Genomic DNA, 22,302 nt, shown 5'->3' on the forward strand with positions numbered 1-22,302 from the left:
TTCACTTAGAGTTTCGAATTTCATGAATTGGTTTTCTATCTCCTTGATATCTATCTGTTAGACATCTGTCTTTGTTTTTGTACCTTCATCCACCCAATTTATCATCTGAAAGAGACAATTTGATACCATGGAACTTCCAGGACCTGTAACTGTGTGAGGTAAATCATACCCATATAGATTCAGTGAAGAGTATATTTAATTTCTGAAAGAACAGAATTCTTGAGAAGCTTGGGTGGTTTAGACCTCATTTTGCTTTCAGATGGAAAAAAAAAAAAAAAGGAAAAATTCAACAGTAAGACCAGGTTGCACCAAACTGGACAAATCTCCAGGCAGCCATGTTGGGTGGCGCCTTTGTCTCTGGGTGGCGTTTTTTCAGACAGGAAGGGCGGGAGAAAAGGGCTCCAAGATAGGGATTCCTTGACAATGTGGAGCACTACTGCCACCATCAGGAAATCGTTTAAAAACGCCATTACAGCGTCCTTCCCGGAAAGAGTTGCTGTGGCGGAAGTCTGAACTGTGGGAGGTGGCAGACGCTTGGGCTCCAGGCTAGGTCTTCTTGCTTTCTCCTCAATGGCCTGAAGAAAGGGCTTAACATTGGTGGTATCTTGGTGTAGAACCTGGAGAGTGAGGGGCTTAGAGTGAACCAGCAGCTGCCAGGCGATCCTGGCACAGGAAGAGGTGGGGCGGGGCCTCGGTTCCTCCAAGTGTGGGCAGGACTGCAGGAACCCATTCAAACACACATGGAGGCTCTCGTGGGCATCTGTCTCTTCTTCTTCCTGTCCCTTGGAGCAAGAGTCAGTAGGCTTTCTCGTACTACCATCTTGCTACGGGTCTTTGGGTCTCTGGTAGCACCAGTACCGCGCACAAACAGATTTATTCCCAGGGGAGTTTATAGGATTTGCTATTAGAACCTTCACACTCCGGGTTCTATACCAAGACACCGCCAAAGTCCTGGTGTCCTTTAAGGCCTTAGACGAGAAAGCTAGGATTCCCAGCATGGAGCAAGCCTCTTCCACCTCCCCACAGAGAACTTCCCCAACAGGTAGTCCTCAGAAGAACACTGTCATAATGGCTTAGGGATTTGTTAAACAACATCCTCAGGATGGCAGTAGGGCTTCAGATATGCAAAGAAGCCCTTTTCCAGAGCCCTCTTTTTCAGCCCCTCCTGTCTGAGAAAATGCCACCTGTAAACAAAGGCCCTGCAGAATGGGTGCCTTATATTTAGCCCAGTTTGCAGCCAGCTAGTCTTACTGCTGAGCTTTTTCTTTTGGTTTCCAGTTCAAATCAAAGCAAGGTCTAAACCACCCGCTCTCATCAGGAATCTTGTTCTGTATTAAAAGTGGATTACTGTGTACACTGTGATTTGGATCACACCAAGTGTGTGTTTTGTTTTTTTGTTTTTGTTTTTGAGACGGAGTCTCGCTCTGTCACCCAGGTTGGAGTGCAGTGGCGCATCTCCACTCACTGCAAGCTCCGCCTCCCGGGTTCACGCCATTCTCCTGCCTCAGCCTCCCACATAGCTGGGACTACAGGCGACCACCACCACGTCCGGCTAATTTTTTGTAATTTTTTTTAGTAGAGACAGGTTTTCACCGTGTTAGCCAGGATGGTCTGGATCTCCTGACCTCGTGATCTGCCCGCCTCGGCCTCCCAAAGTGCTGAGATTACAGGCCTGAGCCACCGCACCCAGCCACCCCAAGTGTGTATTTTAACAAACATTTGAGGAGAATGATTTTATTAGAATGTCACCAGTACTAAGTCTTTTTTTTTTTTTTTGAGACAGAGTCTTGCTCTGTGGCCCAGGCTGGCACGCAGTGGTGGGATCTCAGCTCACTGCAAGGTCTGCATCCTGGGTTCAAGGAATTCTCCTGCCTCAGCCTCCTGAGTAGCTGGGTTTACAGACGTGTGCCACCACGCCCTTGGAGTTTCACCATGTTGGTCAGGCTGGTCTCAAACTCCCGACCTCATAATCCACCTGCCTCGGCCTCCCAAAGTCCTGGGATTACAGGCGAGAGCCACCTTGCCTGGCCCAGTACTAAGTCCTATATCTCAACATTTCACGCCTTCAATATAAATAAAGGTAAATCTTAATATAGGGCCTCAGGAATATTACTTTAGTAAAGTAGACACTATCAGTTTTTTGTGGAATTTTTACAGATACATCACTACATGTTTCTTAAAAAAAAGGCCATGAAGAGACAAAGACACCAGAAACTATGGCTCCCCAACATTTTGCTCAATTTGTGTAAACATATTCCACTCAGCCATTTGCTTTTAGTTTCCATTGGCTATTAAACTGAGATGTAATCCACTCACCCTCATCAAGCATCTCCTCCTTTTAAGAACTTAGTTTCTGCACAACCAGGTCTTCCCATTTCTACTCTTACTCACTCAGCATCATATCTACGGTGTTTTATTATGGTATCAAGTAGTCTTGTGGTATTCTGGAAAGACCTTAGATTTCCATGCCTAAGGAGAGAAGAAAAAAAAAAGCTTACCCCTAAGGTCTTGGAGAAGAGCAACTCTAGGCACCAGGCCACATGGTTCTTGTCCTGACTCCCTCCCCAGGTTCCCTGGGAGTTTTACTCCATATTCTAACCTAGTCATTAGGCCTTATATGTTGAGGGAGTGGTGGCTATTTAGTGGGGCTCTAACATAAGGGCTCAGATAGCTCTCAATCCTGACAAGACACACACAACCCTAGCTGAATGGACACAAATACAGGAATGACTATAAATCCCAATCAGATGAATCACAGGATTTTATCTCATAGTTTCGTCATTTAACATTGGAATAGAAATATTTTCCAGTGTCATTACAAGGCTATGACTTACAACTGTGTCCTACGTCTTTGTTGTGTATGTGTCTTACTGCTTTTCAGTTAGGAATCAGTCCTGTATTTTCTCATTAGTACTGAAGACATGGAATTTGCAAAGTGAAAAGTAACCAACTGCTGATGAAGAGAAATGCAACATCATAAAACTGCGTATTAAACACTGATAACCATTTCCATGTTTACTCCTATTTTTTCAGTATATAGATAAAAAGTTATATATATACAGTCAACCACCACAATAAATTTACATTTTACTTGAATTTAGCCATGCATAATGATGAAGATTAAAATTTTCACATCTGATTCCTGAGTTCTTGATATTCTCATAAATATTTGCAATATCTGAATTTTTTACAATAAAATATTTGCAAAGAACTTCTTCTTTGGACTATTCATCAAAACATGTTTTCAACTTGGACTTTTAAATCTAATATACGTATATTTGTACATACATAAACATAGAAATATATATTTATATACAATATAAACATATGTATTTTACATACTTATACCTATGAAAATAAGGATTTTTAATTATTCTCCAAATTTTATTACTAATTCTTACCTTAAAATTTTATCTCTAAAATCTCAAAAGAAGGATAAAAAAATTTAATAAATGATAGTTGAAATAGGCATCTCTCACATTCAGTCACCTAGATGTGTAACCTTAGAAAACTGTAAGATGGATGCACTCACAAAACTCACATGCAGCTAGAACGCTTCATTAGTGTCTCTGTTTATACAACAATGCATTAAAAATGTGAATTTGTTCACCAAAAATGCCATCTTCAAACATATACTCAGTATAACATCTACCATGATTAAAAATTTATAGCTTTGGCTAGGCATGGTGGCTCACAACTATAATTCCCGCACTTTGGGAGGCCGAGGCAGGTAGACAGCTTGAGCTCAGGAGTTCAATACCAGCCCTGGCAATGTAAGTAGACCCTGTGTCTACAAAAAATAACCGGGCATGGTGGGGTACAACAGAAGCCCCAGGTACGTATAGGAGGCAGAGTTGGCAAGATCACCTGATCCCAGGGAGACTGATGCTGCATTGATCCATGATCATGCCACTGCACTCCAGCCTAGGCAACAGTGAGACAGTCTCATATATATATGTGTGTGTGTGTGTGTGTGTGTATATATATATGTATAGATATATGGCATTTAAAATTTTGTAATATATCTCCAGACAGATATAAATACACACACACTTGACACTGTTTACTTTAAATATAATTGGATGCATAATGTTTGAAATTTGTACAAAGTCTGCAGTATCGCCTTATGCTCTTTGAATAAATATATCTACATCAATATATACTTTTGAGTGCTTGAAATTGTTTTATATTTTACTCTACAAGAACTTCAAGAAATTATAAAGCAGAAGACATATGGTAGGTCAAACATAGTGAGAAGAAATAATCACTTTTCCCTATGCACATATAATATGGACTTTTTAAAACTAATGTTCAATTTCCTCTGTAGTATAACTTTTTTTTGTTTGTTTTGCTATGTTTTGGTTTGATTTGGTTTTTTTGAGATGGAGTATTGCTCTGTCGCCCAGGCTGGAGTGCAGTGAAGTGATCCCGGCTTATTGCAAGCTTCCTGAGTAGCTGGGACTACAGGCTCCCACCACCATGCCTGGCTAATTTTTTTTTTTTTTTTTTTTTTTTTTTGTATTTTTAGTAGAGACAGGGTTTCACGGTGCTAACCAGGATGGTCTGGATCTCCTGACCTCGTGATCCGCCCGCCTCGGCCTCCCAAAGTGCTGGGATTACAGGTGTGAGCCACCACGCCCAGCGGTTTTTTATTTTTTTATTTTAGATACGGGGTTTCGCTATATTGACGAGGCTGACCTCGAACTCCTGACCTCAAGCGATCCTCCCATCTCGGACTCCCAAAGTGCTAGGATTATAGGCATGCGGCACCCGGCCACCTGGTAGTATTACTGTTCTAAACAAGTTTTCTTCACTGATAATTTGAGCACTTTTCTAATATAATTATAATGATAGGTTTAAAAGTATTGGCACTTCTTAAAACTGAGTTTGTAAAATTCATATAACATAAAATTAACCATTAAAATGTGTGAAATTGAGTGGCATCTAGTACATTCAAGATGCCGTCCAAGCATTACCACTACATAGTGGCAAATCATTTTCATTACCACAAAACAAAACCCCGGACCCATTAAGCAGTCATTCCGCATTGGGCTCTCTCTGTGCCCAGTCCCTGACAAACACTCATCTGCTTCCCCTCACTACTGATCATAACAATAAGTGGCCCTTTTCAACTTCCTTCTTTCACATAGCGTGTTCAAATTTCATGCATTGGTCATCTATCTCTTTGATATCTTTGTTGTTGTACCTGCATCCACACAATTTATCACCTTAAGGAGACAATTTTATGCCATGAAACTTGCTGGATCTGTAACTGTGTGAAGTAAATCATACCCAGATAGACTCAGTGAGGAGTGTATTTAATTTCTGAAAGAACAAGATTCCTGATGAACCTGGGTGGTTTAGGTCTCATTTTGTTTTCACACGGAGTAAAAAAAGGAAAAATGCAACAGTAAGACCAGGTTGCACCAAACTGGACAAATCTCCAGGCAGCCATATTGGGTGGCGCCTTCGTCTCTGGGTGGCGTTTTTTCAGACAGGAGGGGCGGGAGAAAAGGGCTCCAAGATAGGGCTTCCTTGAAAATATGGAGTATTACTGCCACCGTGAGGAAATGGTTTAAAGACTCAATACGCCATTATAGCTTCTTTCGGGGAAGCCTGGCTATGGGGGAAGGTCTGATCTGTGCGAAAGTGGAAGAGGTTTGGGCTCCAGGCTAGGTCTTCTTGGCTTCTCCTGGAACTCCTGAAGAGAAACCTGGACATTGGCGATATCTTGGTGTAGAACCTGGAGAGTGAGGGACTTGGAATGAAGCAGCAGCTGCCAGGCGGTCCTGGCACAGGAAGTCGTGGGGCGGGACTTCGGTTCCTAGGGTGGGCAGGACTGCAGGAACCCACTCAAACACAAATGGAGGCTCTTGGGGACATCTGTCTCAAGTAATTGCCCCTTGGAGCAAGAGTCAGCGGGCTTTCACGTGTTGGCATCTTGCTATGGGTCTTTGGGTCTCTGGTAGCATAAGTACCGTGCAAAATCAACAAGGGTATTCCAAGGGAAGTTTACAGGATTTGCTATTAGAACCTTCACTCTCCAGGTTCTATACCAAAATATCGCCAATGTCCATGTCTCTTTTAAGGCCTCAGACAAAAAGGCAAGGGCCCAAGCCTCTTCCACTTCCCCACAGACCAGTCCTTCCCCAACATGTAGTCCTCAGAGAACGCTATAATAACGGCGTAGGGATTCACCAAACGACTTCCTCGCGATGGCAGCAGTGCTGCAGATATGCCAAGAAGCCCTGTCTTTGAGCCCAGGTCTTCCGCCCTTCTTGTCTGAAAAAACGCCACCCATAGACAAAGCGCCACCAAACATGAATGCCTTCTGTTTTGCCCATTTTGGAGCCAGCTGGTCTTACTGCTGCACATTTTCTTTTTGTTTTGCACTTGAAATCAAACCAAGGCCTAAACCACCTGCCTCCATCGGGAGGAATCTTGTTCTTTCAAAAATGAAATATCCTCATGACCTAGTCTGCGTGGGTTTGATTTACTTCAGAGTTGCAGGACCAGTAATTTCCGTGGCATCAAACTGTCTCTTTCAGGGGATAAATTCGGTGAATGGACACACAAAAAGGAGAAAAGGGCTGAAAGCATGGAAAATATCTTTCCCAGTAAACAATTTAAAAATCCCAAGCGGGAGGGTGCGGTGGCTCAGGCCTGTAATTCCAGCACTTTAGGAGGCCAAGGAGGGCGGAATGACTGAGGTCAGGAGTTGGAGACCAGCCTGTCCTACGTGGTGAAACCCCTGAAACCCCGTTTCTACTAAAAATGCAAAAATTAGCTGGGGATGGTGGCGGGCATCTGTAATCTCAGCTACTTGGGAGTCTGAGGTAGGAGAATTGTTTGAACCCAGGAGAGGGAGGTTGCGGTGAGCCAAGATCGCGCCACTGCGCTCCAGCCTGGGTAACAGAGCAAGACTGGTCTCAAAAAACAAAACAAAACACAACAAAACAAAAAGCATCTTGGACCTGGCTCCCTGATCAGACATCCAGGGAGTTCTTCGTATTCTAAGAGCCTTCTGTAGTGCATTGTAGGCAACGATTTCGCATGAGTCATTAGAGGAGAAACCAGGTTACGCTCATTACCGCATGCCATATATAGTCCAAATGACATGACACTCATAGTACCTATGTTTAATTCCTGTCAACATGGCTCAGAGTTTCATCTCATGGTCTCATCATTTGACATCAAAACACAGCATGTCACTATGTCATTACATATTCTTCAAATATTTCCTGAGAATTTATGGGGTGTGTGTGTTTGTGTTTGTGTGTGTCTCTGAGAGTTTTATAACTTGTCTTTTAGGTATAAGGATTACAGTACTCTCCAACTAGTAAATTAAAGCATAATGCTTGACAAAGATTAAGAAAAATCCATGTATTAATAATGAAGAAAACTGCTACCATACAACTTGTCAAGGCGACTCATGAACTTTTGGATTATTTCCATGCATATCTTTCAATATGTACATACATTGTTAATTTCATGCAAAAAATAAATGTGTTAAAAGTGGATTACTGTGCACATTGTGGTGTGGATAAGACCAAGTGTGTATTTTACCGAATCTTTCAGATGCGTGAATTCATTAGAATGTCAACAGTACTAAGTTTATATGTCAACATTTCACGCCTTCAATATAAATAAAGGTAAATCTTAAAATAGGGCCTCAGGAATATTGCCTTAAAAAAGTAGACACTATCAGCTTTTTGTTTGAATGTTTACAGATACATCACTACATGCTTCAATAAAAAGGCCATGAAGATACAAAGACATCAGAAACTATGACTACCTAACATTTTGCTCAATTTGTGTAAACATACTCCACTCTTAGTCATTTGCTTTTGGTTTCCATTGGCTATTAAACTGAGAGGTTATCCACTCACCCTCATAAAGTATCTCCTCTCTTTAAGAACTCACAACCAAGAACTCACAAACTTGGTTTCTGCACAACCAAGTCTTCCCATTTCTACTCTTTTTCACTCAGCATCATATCTGCAGTGTTTTATTATGATGTCAAATAGTCTTCTCGTATTGGGAACAGACCTTAGTGAGCTATGCCTAAGGAGAGAAGAGAAAAAAAGCTTTCCGTTAAGGTCTTGGAGAAGAGCAAATCTAGACACCAGGTCATGTGGTTCTTGTCCCGACTCCCTACCCAGGTTCCCTGGCAGTTCTACTCCATATCTGACCTAGGCAGTAGGCCTTACATGTTGAGGGGGAGGCCAATATGTAGTGGAGCTCTAACATAAGGGTACGGAGAGCTCTCCAGCCTGACAAGACACACACAGCCCTATTTGAATGGACACAAATACACAAATGACTATAAATGCTAATCAGATGGATCACAGGATTTTGTCTCATGGTTTCATTATTTAACATTGGAACAGAAATATTTTCCAGTGTCATTAAAAGGCTGTGACTGTGTTCTGTGACTTTGTTTTGTATGTGTCTTATTGTTTTTCAGTTAGGAATCAGTCCTATATTTTCTCGTTATTAACAAAGCTGTGGAACTTGCAAAGAAGATAAAAATAATCATATGCTGATCAAGAGAAAAGCAATGCCATAACATTGTGTATTAAACACTGATAAACAGTTCCATATTATGGGCCAGGCGTGGTGGCTCACACCTGTAATCCCAGCACTTTGGGAGGCTGAGGCGGGCAGATCACGAGGTCAGGAGTTTGAGACCGGCCTGGCCAGCATGATGAAACCCCATATCTACTAAAAATACAAAAATGTAGCCGGGTATGGTGGCGCATGCCTGTAGTCCCAGCTACTCAGAAGGCTGAAGCAGGAGAATTGCTTGAACCCAGTAGGCGGAGGTTGCAGTGAGCTGAGATCATGCAACTGCATTCCAGCCTGGGCAACAGAGCGAGACTCTGTCTCAAAAACAAACACACACACAAACAGTTCCATATTTACTCCCATTTTTTCAACACAGAGACAAAGTTCGATCTATACAGTTTACACCTAATGTAAATGACGAGTTAATGGGTGCAGCACACCAACATGGCACATGTATACATATGTAACAAACCTGCACGTTGTGCACATGTACCCTAGAACTTAAAGTATAAAAAAACCACAACAAGAAACTAACATTTTAGTTGAATGTAGCTATACATAAGGTTGAAGAAAGTTTCACATATGATTCCTGAGGAGTTTTTCATATTCTCATAAAAAATTTGCAATATCTAAATTTTAGACAATAAAATATTTGCAGATAACTTCTTGATTGGACTATTCATGAAAACATAAGTACTCGGCCGGTTGCGGTGGCTCACGCCTGTAATCCCAGCACTTTGGGAGGCCGAGGCGGGTGGATCACGAGGTCAGGAGTTAGAGACCAGCCTGGCCAACATGGTGAAACCTGATTCTACTAAAGATACAAAAATTAGCTGGGCGTGGTGGCAGGCACCTGTAATCCCAGCTACTCAGGAGGCTGAGGCAGTAGACTCGCTTGAACAGGGGAGGCAGAGGTTGTAGTGAGCAGAGACTGTGCCTCTGCACTCTAGCCTCTGCCACAGAGTGAGACTCCATCTCAAAACAAACAAAAAATAAGAAGTCAATTTGTACTTTTAAGTATAATATATTTATGCACATATAAACATAAATACATATTTGTATACAATATAAACGTATGTATTATGCACACTTATACCTCTGAAAACTGACATTTTTAATTCTTCTCGAATTTTTATTCCTAATTCTTTCCTTAAAATTTGATCTTTGAAATCCTAAAAGAAAGATTAAAAAATTCAATAAATGATAGTTGAAATAGGCATCTCTCACATTCAGTCACCTTGATGTGTGAACTAAGAAAACTACAAGATGGATGCATTCACACAACTCACATGCCGCTAAAATGCTTCATTAGTGTCTCTGTTTATATAATGATGAATTAAAGACATGATTTGTTGGCCAAAAATACCATCTTCAAACATATACTCACTATAACACCTATCAGGATTAAAAATATATAGCATTGGCCGGGCACAGTGGCTCACAACTGTAATCCCAGCACTTTGGGAGGCCAAGGAGGTGGATAGCTTGAGCCCAGGAGTTCAAGACTAGTCCTGGCAATGTAGTGAGACCCCGTCTCTACAAAAAATAGCCGGGCATGGTGGCTTGCAATGGAAACCCCAGCTACTTAGGTAGTGGAGGTAGGAGGACCACCGGAGCCCAGGGAGGTTGATGCTGCAATGAACCATGATCATGCCATTGCACTCCAGCCTGGGCAACAGAGTGAGACACTGTCTAAAAAAAAAAAAATATATATATATATATATATATATATATATATATATATATATATATAAAATACATATATATAGATGGCATTTAAAATTTTGTAATATACCTACAGACAGATACACACACACTCAACACAGTTTACTCTAAATATAATTGAATTCATATTGTTAGAAATTTTGTACAAAATCTTCAGCATCACCTTATACTCTTTGAATATATCTACGTCAATATTTACTTTCAAGTGTTTGAATTTTTTTCATATTTTACTCTAGAACTTTAAGAAATTATAAAGCAGAAAACATACGATAGGTCAACCACAGTGAGAAGAAATAATCAATTTTCCCTATGCTCATATAATATGAACTTTATAAACTAATGTTCAAATTCTCCTGTAGTGTAACTGGTTCTTTTTCTGTCTTCTTCTTTTTTTTTTTCCCCTAAATTTTAGATATGGGGTTTCGCTATGTTGACCAGGCTGATCTCGAACTCCTGGCCTCAAACGATGCACTCAACTCGGCCTCCCGAAGTGCTAGTATTACAGGCATGAGGCACCGAGCCTGGCTGCCTTGTAGTATATCTGTTAAAACAAGTTTTCTTCACTAAAAACTTGAATACTTTTCAAATATAATTAATTATTCATGGAAATGATAGGTTTAAATGTATTGGCTCTTTTAAAAACTGAATTTGTAAAATTCATAAAACAAAAAATTAATCATTAAAATGTGTGAAATTGAGTGTATATTCACAATGCACTGCGAGCATTACCACTATCTAGTGGCAAATCATTTTCATTACCACAAAATAAAACCCCTGACTCATTAAGTTGTCATTCCCCATTCTACTCTCTGCCCAGCCCCCGGCAAACACTCATCTGCTTTCCCTCACTACTGATTATCAGAGTAAGTGGCCTTTTTCGTTTTCCTTCTTTCACTTAGCATGTTTCAAATTTCTTGCACTGGTTATCTATCCATCTGATATCTATCTTCGTTGTTGTACCTTCATCCACCCAATTTATCACCTGAAGGAGACACTACGCCATGCAACTTCCAGGACCTGTAACTGTGTGAGGTAAATCATACCCAGATAGACTCAATGAGCAGTATATTTAATTTCTGAAAGAACAAGATTCTTGATGAGCATGGGTGGTTTAGGCGTCATTTTGTTTAAAGATGGGGGAAAAAAAAAAGCGAAAATTCAACCGTTAAGACCAGGTTGCACCAAACTGGACAAATCTCCAGGCAGCCATATTGGGTGGCGCCTTTGTCTCTGGGTGGCGTTTTTTCAGACAAGAAGGGCGGGAGAAAACGACTCCAAGATAGGGAGTTCTTGAAAATGTGAAGCACTACTGCCACCGTGAGGAAATCGTATAAAGGCATAATACGCCATTACAGCGTCCTTGCCGGAAAGATTCGCTGTGGGGAGAAGTCTGAACTGTGGGAGGTGGTAGACGCTTGGGCTCCAGGTCTTCTTGCTTTCTCCTCTAAGGCCTGAAGAGAGGCCTTAACGCTGGCGGTATCTTGGTGTAGAACCTGGAGTGTGATGGGCTTGGACTAAACCAGCAGCCGCCAGGCTGTCGTGGCACAGGAAGTCGTGGGGCGGGGCCTCGGTTCCTCCTGGTGTGGGCACGACTGCAGGAACCCTCCCAAAGACGCATGGAGGCTCTTGCGGGCATCTGTCTCTTCTTCCTGTCCCTTGGAGCCAGAGTCAGCCAACGTTCTCGTGCTGGCTATGGATCTTTGGGTCTCTGGTAGCATCAGTACCGCGCACATAGAACAGAGTTATTCCAGGAGAAGTTTACAGGATTTGCTTTCAGAATGTTCACTCCCCAGGTTCTATACCAAGATACCGCCAATATCCAGTTCTCTTTTAAGGCCTTAGATGAGAAGACAAGGACTCCTACCTAGAATGGAGCCCAAGCCTTTTCCCCCTTCCCACAGATCAGACTTTCCCCAACAGGTAGTCCTTACGGGAAGAACCCTGTAATGGCGGAAGGATTTTTTTTTTTTTTGAACGACATCCTCGCGATGGCAGTATGGCTCCAGATATAGGAAGAAACCCTGTTTCAGAGTCCTCTTCTCCCGCCCTTCCTGCCTGAAAAAAAAGCCACCCATAAATAAAGGCGTTCCAAACCTGGATGCCTTGTATCTTGCAGTTTGGAGCTTGCTGGTCTTACTGCTGCACTTTTTCTTTTGATTTTCAACTTGAAATCAAACCAAAGGCCGGGCGCAGTGGCTCACGCCTGTAATCCCAGCACTTTGGGAGGCCAAGGAGGGCAGATCACCTGAGGTCGGGAGTTCGAGACCAGGTTGACCAATATGGAGAAACCCCATCTCTATTAAAAATACAAAATTACCCGGGCGTGGTGGCGCATGCCTGTAATCCCTGATACTCGGGAGGCTGAGATAGGAGAATCGCTTGAATCCGGGAGGCTGAGATAGGAGAATCGCTTGAACCCGGGAGGCGGAGGTTGCAAGATCGCGCCATTGCATTCCAGCCTGGGCAACAAGAGAGAAACTCCGTCTCAAATAAAAAAAGAAAGAAAGAAAGAAAAGAAATCAAACCAAGGCCTAAACCAGCTGCCCTCATCAGGAATCTTGTTCTTTCGAAAATTACGTAGTCTCCTGAGCTAGTCTGTGTTAGTTTTATTTGCTTCAGAGTTACAGGTCCAGTAATTTCCGTGGCATCAAACCGTCTCTTTCAGCGGATAAATTCGGTGGGTGAACGCACAAAAAGGAGAAAAGGGCTGAAAGCGGAAAAGATCTTCTCCTGCAAACAATTTTAAAATCCCAGAGTTCTTTGACCTGGCTCCCCTGTGAGACATCCAGGGAGTTCTCCCTATTCTGAGAGCCTTATGCGTCTTCTGTGGTGCATTGTAGGCAAGAATTTGGCATGAGCCACTAGAGAAGAAACCAGGTGATGCTCATCACTGCATGCCATATATATTCAAAGTACATATGTTCAATTCCTGTCAAGGTTACTCTGAGTTTCATCTAATGGTCTCATCGTTTAACATCAAAACACAGCATGTGCCCATGCCATCACATATTCTTCAAGTATTTCCTGAGACTTTATGGGGCTGTGTGTGTTTATAATTGTGTGTTTCTCTGAGAGTTTTATAATTTGTCTTTTAGGTATAAGGATTACAGTATTCTCCAAATAGTAAATTAAAAAATAATGCTTGACAAATATTAAGAATAGTCCATGTATTAATAACGAAGAAAACCGCTACCATACAACTTGTCAAGGCAACTCATGAATTTTTGGATTATTTCCATTCATATCTCTCAATAAGTACATTGTTAATTTCAGCAAAAAATAAATCTATATTAAAAGTGGATTACTGTGTACACTGTGGTTTGGATCAGACCAAATGTGTATTTTAAGAAACCTTTGAGGAGCACGAATTCATTTGAATGTCCACAGTACTAAGTCTTATTTTTCAACATTTCACACCTTCAATATAAATAAAGGTAAATCTTTTTTTTTTTTTTTGAGACAGAGTTTCACTCTTTCGCCCAGGATGGAGTGCAGAGGCACAATCTCAGCTCACTGCAACCTCTGCCTTCTGGTTTCAAGTGATTCTCCTGCCTCAGCCTCCCAGGTAGCTGGGATTACAGGTGTGTGCCTCCACACCTTACTAATTTTTGTATTTTTGGTAGAGACAGGGTTTCACTATGTTGGCCAGGCTGGTCTCGAACTCCTGACCTCGTGATCGGTCAGCCTCGGCCTCCCAAAGTGCTGAGATTATAGGCATGAGCCACTGCGCCTGGCAAATAAAGGTAAATCTTAAAATACAGCCTCAAGAATATTACTTTAGTAAAGTAGACACTATCAACTTTTTGTTTGAATGTTTACACATACATGACTACACATTTCAAAAAGAAGGCCATGAAGAAACAAAGACACCAGAAACTATGGCTACCCAATATTTTGCTCAATTCATGTAAACATGTTCCCCCACTTAGCCATTTTCTTTTGGTTTCCATTGGATATTAAACAGTTATGTAATCCACTCACCCTCATCAAGCATTTCCTCTTTTCAAGAACTCAGTTACTGCACAACCAAGTCTTCCCATTTCCACTCTTACTCAGCATCATATCTGCAGTGTTTTATTATGATGTCAAATAGTCTTATAGTTTTGGAGACAGACCTTAGGCTTCCATGCCTAAGGAGAGAAGAAAAAAAAGTCTTACCCCTAAGGTCTTTCAGAAGAGCAAATCTAGGCACCAGGCCATGTGGTTCTTGTCCTGACTCCCTACCCAGGTTCCCTAGGAGTTTTACCGCACGATCTGACCTAGTCATTAGGCCTTATATGTTGAGAGGGAGGGCAATATTTAGTAGGGCTCTAACATAAGGGTTTGGGTAGCTCTCCAGCCTGACAAAACACACACAGCCCTAGTTGAATGGACAAAAATACGGGAATGACTATAAATTCTAATCAGATGGATCACAGAATTTTGTCTCATGGTTTCATTATTTAACATTGGAACAGAAATATTTTCCAGTGTCATTAAATGGCTATGACTTAAGACTGTGTCCTATAACTTCGTTGTGTATATGTCTTACTCTTTTTCATTAGGAATCAGTCCTATATTTTCTCATTAGTAACAAAGACATGGAACTTGCAAAGTAAAAAAGTAACCATATGCTGATGAAGAGAAAAGCAATGTCATAAAACTATATATTAAACACTGATAACCATTTCCATATTTACTCCCATTTTTTCAATATACAGATAAGAAGTTCTATGTATACAGTCAAACACACAATAAATTTACATTTTAGTTGAATTTAGCTATACATAAGGTTGAAGAATTAAAAGTTTCACATCTGATTGCTGAGGAGTTTTTGATATTCTCATAAAAAATTGTAATATCTGAATTTTAGACAATAAAATATTTGCAAAGAACTTCTTATTTGGACTATTCATGAAAACATAAGTTCTCAATTTTCACTTTTAAATCTAAAAAATACATATACATATATAAATACATATAAATATATTAATTTTCTTTTTGAGATGGATTCTCACTCTGTCTCCCAGGCTGGAGTGCAGTGATGCCATCTTGGTTCACTGCAACTTCCACTTCCCGGGCTCAAGGGATTCTCCTGCCTCAGCCTCCAGAGTAGCTGAGACTACAGGTGTGCGCCACCACGCCCAGTTAATTTTGTATTTTTAGTAGAGACGGGGTTTTGCCATGTTAGCCAAGCTGGTCTCGAACTCTGGACCTCAGGTAATCTGCCCGCCTCGGCCTCCCAAAGTGCAGGGATTACAGGAGTGAGTCACCGTGCCTGGCTAAAAAATATATATATTTAAACATACATAAACATATAAATACATATTTATCTACAATATAAACAGATGTATAATACATACTTATACCTCTGAAAATTAGAATTTTCAATTCTTCTAGAATTCTTATTCCTGATTCTTACCTTAAAACTTTATCTTTAAAACCTTCGAAGAAAGATAACAAAATTCAATAAATTGTAGTTGAAATAGGCATCTCACACATTCAGTCACCTAGATGTATAACCTAAGAAAACTGTATGACCAGGCACAGTGGCTCATGCCTGTAATCCCAGCACTTTAGGAGGCCGAGGTGAGTGGATCACGAGGTCAGGAATTCAAGACCAGCCTGGCCAACATAGTAAAACCCCATCTCCACTGAAAATACAAAAATTAACTGGGAATGGTGTCGCATGCCTGTAATCCCAGCTACTTGGGATTTGTTTGAACCGGGAATTTGTTTGAACTTGGGGAATTGTTTGAACCGGGACCCGGAAGGCAGAGGTTGCAGTGAGCCAAGATCATGCCACTGCACTCCAGCCTGGGCTACAGAGTGAGACTCCGTCTCACAAAAACAAAAAACAAACAAACAAACAAACAAACAAAAACAAAAAGAAAGCTGTAAGATGGATGCATTCACACCACTCACATGCAGCTAGAATGCTTCATTAGTGTCTCTGTTTATATAACGATGAATTGAAGATATGAATTTGTTGGCCAAAAATGCCATTTTCAAACATATACTCATTATAACATCTACCATGATTAAAAATGTATGGCATTGGCCAGGCATAGTGGCTCACAACTGTAATCCCAGCACTTTGGGAGGCCAAGGCAGGTGGATAGCTTGAGCCCAGGAGTTCAAGGTCAGCCCTGGCAATATAGTGAGACCTTGTCTATACAAAAAATACAAAAAATAGGTGAGCATGGTGGTATGCAACGGAAGCCCCAGCTACATAGGAAGCAGAGGTGGGAGGACCACCTGAGCCCAGGGAGGTTGATGCTGCAGTGAGCCATAATCATACCACTGCACTCCAGCCTGGGCAACAGAGTGAGACACTGTCTAAAAAGTCATACATACACAGCATTTAAAATTTTGTAATATACCTACAGACAGATATAAATACACACACACTCGACACAGTTTAAATATAATTGGATGCCTAATGCTTGAAATTTTGTACAAAATCTTCAGTATCACCTTATACTCATTGAATATATCTACATCAATATATACTTTTGAGTGCTTGTAATTTTTTCATATTTTACTCTAGGAGAAGTTTAAGAAATTATAAAGTAGAAACCACACGGTAGGTCAAACATAGAAGATATAATCACTCTTGCCTATGCACACATAATACCAACTTTTATAAATTAATGTTCAAATTCCCCTGTAGTATAACTGTTTTTTATTTATTTATTTTTTTAAATTTTAGATACGGGGCTTAGCTATGTTGATCAGGTTGATCTCGAACTCCTGGACTAGAGTGACGCTCCCATCTCAGCCTCCCAAAGTGCTAGGATTAGAGGCATGAGGCACCATATCAGGCCACCTTGTAGTATAATAGTTAAAACAAGTTTTCTTCACTGATAACTTGAGTACTTTTCAAATAGAATTAATTATTCATGGAAATAATGACAGCTTTAAAAGTATTGGCACTTTTTAAAACTGAGTTGGTAAAATTCACATAACATAAAATTAACCATTAAAATGTGTGAAATTCAGTGGCATTTAGTACATTCACAATGCAGTGCAAGCACTATCTCTATCTATTGGCAAAGCATTTTCATTACCACAAAAGAAAACCCTGGACCCATTAGGCAGTCATTCCCCATTCCACTCTCTGCCCAGCCCCTGACAAACATTCATCTACTTTCCCTCACTACTGATCATCTCAGTAAGTGGTCTTTTTAGTCTTGTCTCTTTCACTTAAGGTGTTTTCAAATTTCTTCCATTGGTTATCTTTTTGATATCTCTCTCTCTCTCTCTTCTTTTTTTTTTTTTTAAATGGAGTCTTGTTCTGTTGCCCAGGCTCGAATGCAGTGGGGCAATCTCGGCTCACTGCAACTTCTGCCTCCTGGGTTCAAGCGATTCTCCTGCCTCAGCCTCCCCAGTAGCTGGGATTACAGGCACATGCCACTACACCCGATAATTTTTGCTTTTTTTTTTTTTTTTTTTGAGCGGAGTCTCGCTCTGTCACCCAGGCTGTAGTGCAGTGGTGCAATCTCAGCTGACTGCAAGCTCCGCCTCCTGGGTTCACGTTATTCTCCTCCCTCAGCCTCCCAAGTAGCTGGGACTACAGGTGCCCGCCACCACGCCCAGCTATTTTTTAATTCTTTAGTAGAGACGGGGTTTCACTGTGTTAGCCAGGATGGTCTGGATCTCCTGACCTAATGATCCGCCTGCCTTGGCCTCCCAAAGTGCTGGAATTACAGGCATGAGCCACTGTGCCCAGCCTAAATTCATCCTTTTGCATGTGCATAACCAGTTGTCTAAGTACTATTTGTTAAAGACTCTATTAACTACTCATGAAATGACCTTAATAACTTTGTCAAAAATGAATTGACGACAATGTCTGGGTTTATTTCCAGACTCTCCATCTCTTCCATTAATCACTGTGTGTATTCTTACTTAATTATCACACTGCTTTGATTATTCTAGCTTTTCTAGTAAGTTTTGAAATCTAGAAGTGTGACTCTTCCGCCTTGATTTTTCTTACTCAAACTTTACATTGGTTATCAGATCTCTTGCAATTTAACAGGATCTTTAGAATTTGTGTTCCTTTTTTACAAAAACAACCAATGCTCATTGGGATAATAAGAAGGATTGCATTAAATTTATAGATCTCAATGGGTAGTATTGGTATGTTAAAAATATTTTGTCTTCCAACCCATTGCCACGGGATGTCCTTTTTTAAAATCAGGGTTATCTTTAACTTCTTCTACAATATTTTGTGATTTTCAATGTATAAGACTTACATCTATTAACTATTGTCCTAAAAATATGATTCATTTTGATGCTATTGTAAAGGGAATTGCTTTCTTAATTTTCAGATTATTCATTGCTAGTGTACACAAATAAAACTACAACTGATTTTTCCGAGTTAATGTTCTATCCTGCTGTGCTTGTGAGATACTGTTCACTAGCTCTAATGTTGTTTTTTTCTGGATTTTTAAGCATTTTTTATAAGATCATCGCATTCGTGAAGAGAAATAATTTCAATTTTTTCTTTTCAATTGGGTTGTCTTTTATATAGCTCCATTGCCTGATGCCCCGGGCTAGAATTTTAAGTATAATGTTCAATAGAAGTGGCAAAAGTGGATGTTCTTCTCTTCATGATTTTAGAAGCAAAGCTTTCAGTCTTTCCCTCTTGACTATATTATTAGCTGTAGGTTTTTAATAAATGCCCCATATATCGTGCTGAGAAAATGATCTTCTAATTATACATTATTAATTGTTTTGAGTTGCTTTTCTGGAGAGATGGACTAACAGAAAGTGTCTACTGCACCATTTTCACTGATGTCACTTTTGTCACCTGTTTTTGAATTTGTAGAAACATTCATCCTTCTTCAAAATCTGCCTGATGCAACAGTCATACATGAAAAAGCAAAGTTGTTACAGTTAGTTACATAGGCAATGAGCAGGGCAGTAAAGGGCTCTCCCCCAACCAATAGGAATCTCACCTGATGGTTCAGCAATGATCACATTGTGCCCCTAAAAAATGATAATTTGGTAGCACGGGAGAGGCAATCTCCTGATGGTCCACATGTTAATATTAAAAGTGTGAAATGAATGCAGGCCCCAGGGAGAAGCAGCTTCTTGGGCATGCATATTAAGAGAAAAGATGGCGAAATATGACATTCCAGGTGCATGCCACCAGGAAAAAGGAAAAAAGCCTCAGATGGGCATGTGTATAACTCCCTGAACACACTGCACAGTGCTCAATTCCAAACGGTAAGGAGAGCACTGCGCATGCGGAAAGCTCACCCTAAAGGAAGAATCATGGGAAAGTGGCGAGCCTATAAGGTCCCAGGATCAAGGTTAAAAGGTCTTTTTGTTCTCTTGGCCATTCAGGCACCCACTTGGATCTCTTCTGAGCGTTCTTTCTTTCCTTTCTTTCCTGTTCTAAAGCCTGTTAAATAAATTTCCAATCCTGCTCTGAATTTTGCCTCAGTCTCTTTTTCTGCTTTATGCCCCTCAGTTGAGTTTTTTCTTCTGAGGAGGCAAGGACTGAAGTTCCTCTGGACCTATATGGACATGCTGCCTGTTACTCGGGGTAACTTGGTTCTCTGCCACCACTAACAAAGTGAGATCATGGGTAATGCTACCTCCAACAGACAAGCACTTTTAAAATGTGGATTGATTTTCAATCCTTTTCACTCCTTTTGGTTCCCATCCCTTTATGTGTAACAACTACACTAAGAAAGTAAATAAATAAAAAATTTAAAAACAGGAACGACCTAGCACGGTCGCTTAAGGCTGTAATCCAGCACATTGGGGAGTCAAGACGAGCTGATCACATGAAGTCAGGAGTTTGAGACCAGCCTGGCTCACATGGTGAAACGCCGTCTCTACTAAAAATACAAAAATTAGCCGAACATGGTGGATCCCACCTGTAGTCTCAGCTGTTCAGGCGGCTGAGACAAGAGAATCCCTTCAACCTGGGAGACAGAGGATGCAGTGAGCTGAGATCGTGCCACCGCACTCCAGGCTGGGTGACAGAGCAAGACTCCATCTAAAAAAACAAAACCAAAAAACAACTCTACTAGAAGATGTGAAACTTTAGGTCCTTTCAGTCTCTAGACAGCTAGATGCCCTTGAGACTATCAGAAAACATACTGGCTCCTGCTTTATCACACCTGGAACAGGCCTGTGTTTGGTGTTCTCATACTGCTGCAACAAAGGACCATGATATGGTAATACTGCCTGAAAGCCTGCTAACTATTGCTCCAAGGGGCAGAACATATCACACACATCCATCCCCCCACACACAGCATCTAATGTCTCAGGAAATGCCTGAAGAATATGTGATGCATGGGAACATGCTGTGTTCTGGTATTAAATGTTGAGACCATGAGATGAAACTGAGTAATCTCTACAGGAAATGAACATAGGGACTATGAGGATCAAGCCATGTGGAGCATATATGGCAGGGAGTAATGACTGCTCTCTGGTCCTCACTCTATGACTTAAACCAAATTTTTTCCTACAATGCAACCCGTGATTCTAGAACATGAAGAACTCTCTGGTTGCCCGAGAGGGGAACCAGGTCAAAGATCACCAGGATTTTTAAACTGTTTGCCAAAGATCTTCTCCAAGTTTCAGATATATTTTTTCCTTATTGTACCTTTATCCACCCAATTTATCACCTGAAGGAGACAATTTAATGCCATGAAACTTGCTGGACCTGTAACAGTGTGATGTAAATCATACCCAGATAGACTCAGCAAGGAGTATATTTTAATTTCTGAAAGAACAAGATTCCTGAGGAGCATGGGTGGTTTAGGCCTCATTTGTTTTCAGGTGGAAAGAAAATAGCAAAAATTCAACAGTAAGACCAGGTTGCACTAAACTGGACAAATCTCCTGGTGGCCATGTTTGGTGGCGCCTTTGTCTCTGGGTGGCGTTTTTTCAGGCAGAAAAGGCGGGAGAAGAGGGCCCCTAGACAGAGCTTTCATGAAAACGTGAATCACTACTGCCACCGTGAGGAAATCGTTTAAACACAGAATCCGCCATTACAGCGTCCTTCCCTGGAAGCCTCACTGTGGGGGAAGATCTGATCTATGCCGAGGTGGAAGAGGATTGGGCTCCAGGCTACGTCTTCTTGGCTTCTCTTCTAAGGTCTTAAGAGAGGCCTGGACATTGGTGGTATCTTGGTGTAGAACCTGGAGAGTGAGGGGCTTGGATTGAAGCAGCAGTTGCCAGGCAGTCCTGGCACAGGAAGTTCCGGGGCAGGGCCTGCTTTCCCCAACTTGCGGGCAGGACAGCAGGAACCCACCCAAACACACATGCAGGCTCTTGTGGGCATCTGTCTCCTGTTCCTGCCCCTTGGAGCAAGAGTTGGCAGGCTTTCACATGCTGGCATCTTGCTACGGGTCTTTGGGTCTCTGGTAGCATCAGTACCGCGCACAAGGAGCATGGTTTTACCAAGGGACATTCACAGTATTTACTTTCCTTCACTCTCCAGGTTCTATACCAAGACACTGCCAATGTCCAGTCTTTGTGTGTGTGTGTGTGTGTGTGTGTGTGTGTGTGTGTGTGTGAGATGGAGTCTCGCTGTGTGGCCCAGGCTAGAGTGCAATGGTGAGATCTCGGCTCACTGCAACCTCCCCTTCCCAGGTTCAAGCGATTCTCAGCTTCCTGAGTAGCTGGGATTACAGGCGCCTGCCACCACATCCGGCTAATTTTTGTATTTTTAGTAGATATGGGGTTTTACCATGCTGGCCAGGCTGGTCTCGAACTCCCGACCTCAGGCGATCTGCCCACTTCGGCCTCCAAAAGTGTGGTCTTAGAGGAGAAGGCAAGGATGAGCAGCATGGAGCTCAACTCTCTTCCCTCTCCCCACAGGCCAGACCTTCCCCAACAGGTGGAAGGATTGTCCTCAGGGGAAGGACATTGACATGGCTTAGGCATAGGGCGTAGGGTGTCGTTAAACTAAGTTCTCACAGAGGCAGTAGTGCTCTAGATGTGTCAACAGGTGTCTTGGAGTCCTCTTCTCCCGCCCTTCTTGTCTGAAAAAACACCACCCAGAGA

The 22,302-nt window shown here is 41.5% G+C and overlaps 1 long non-coding RNA gene across 2 annotated transcripts in view; it reads right to left on the reverse strand.

Moving 5' to 3' along the window:
• Nucleotides 1-22,302, reverse strand: part of LOC106995323 (uncharacterized) — a 74,961-nt gene that overhangs the window by 46,438 nt on the left and 6,221 nt on the right. For both annotated transcript variants that reach the window (XR_013413229.1, XR_003725848.2), the window contains exons 3-5: nt 14,275-14,423; nt 7,890-8,064; nt 2,317-2,469 (exon numbers count right to left, since the gene is read on the reverse strand). This is a non-coding gene — a long non-coding RNA (uncharacterized LOC106995323). The remainder of the gene's footprint in view (nt 1-2,316; nt 2,470-7,889; nt 8,065-14,274; nt 14,424-22,302) is intronic.

The sequence above is a fragment of the Macaca mulatta genome, chromosome X (genome assembly GCF_049350105.2).
Source record: "Macaca mulatta isolate MMU2019108-1 chromosome X, T2T-MMU8v2.0, whole genome shotgun sequence".
NCBI lineage: Eukaryota > Metazoa > Chordata > Mammalia > Primates > Cercopithecidae > Macaca > Macaca mulatta.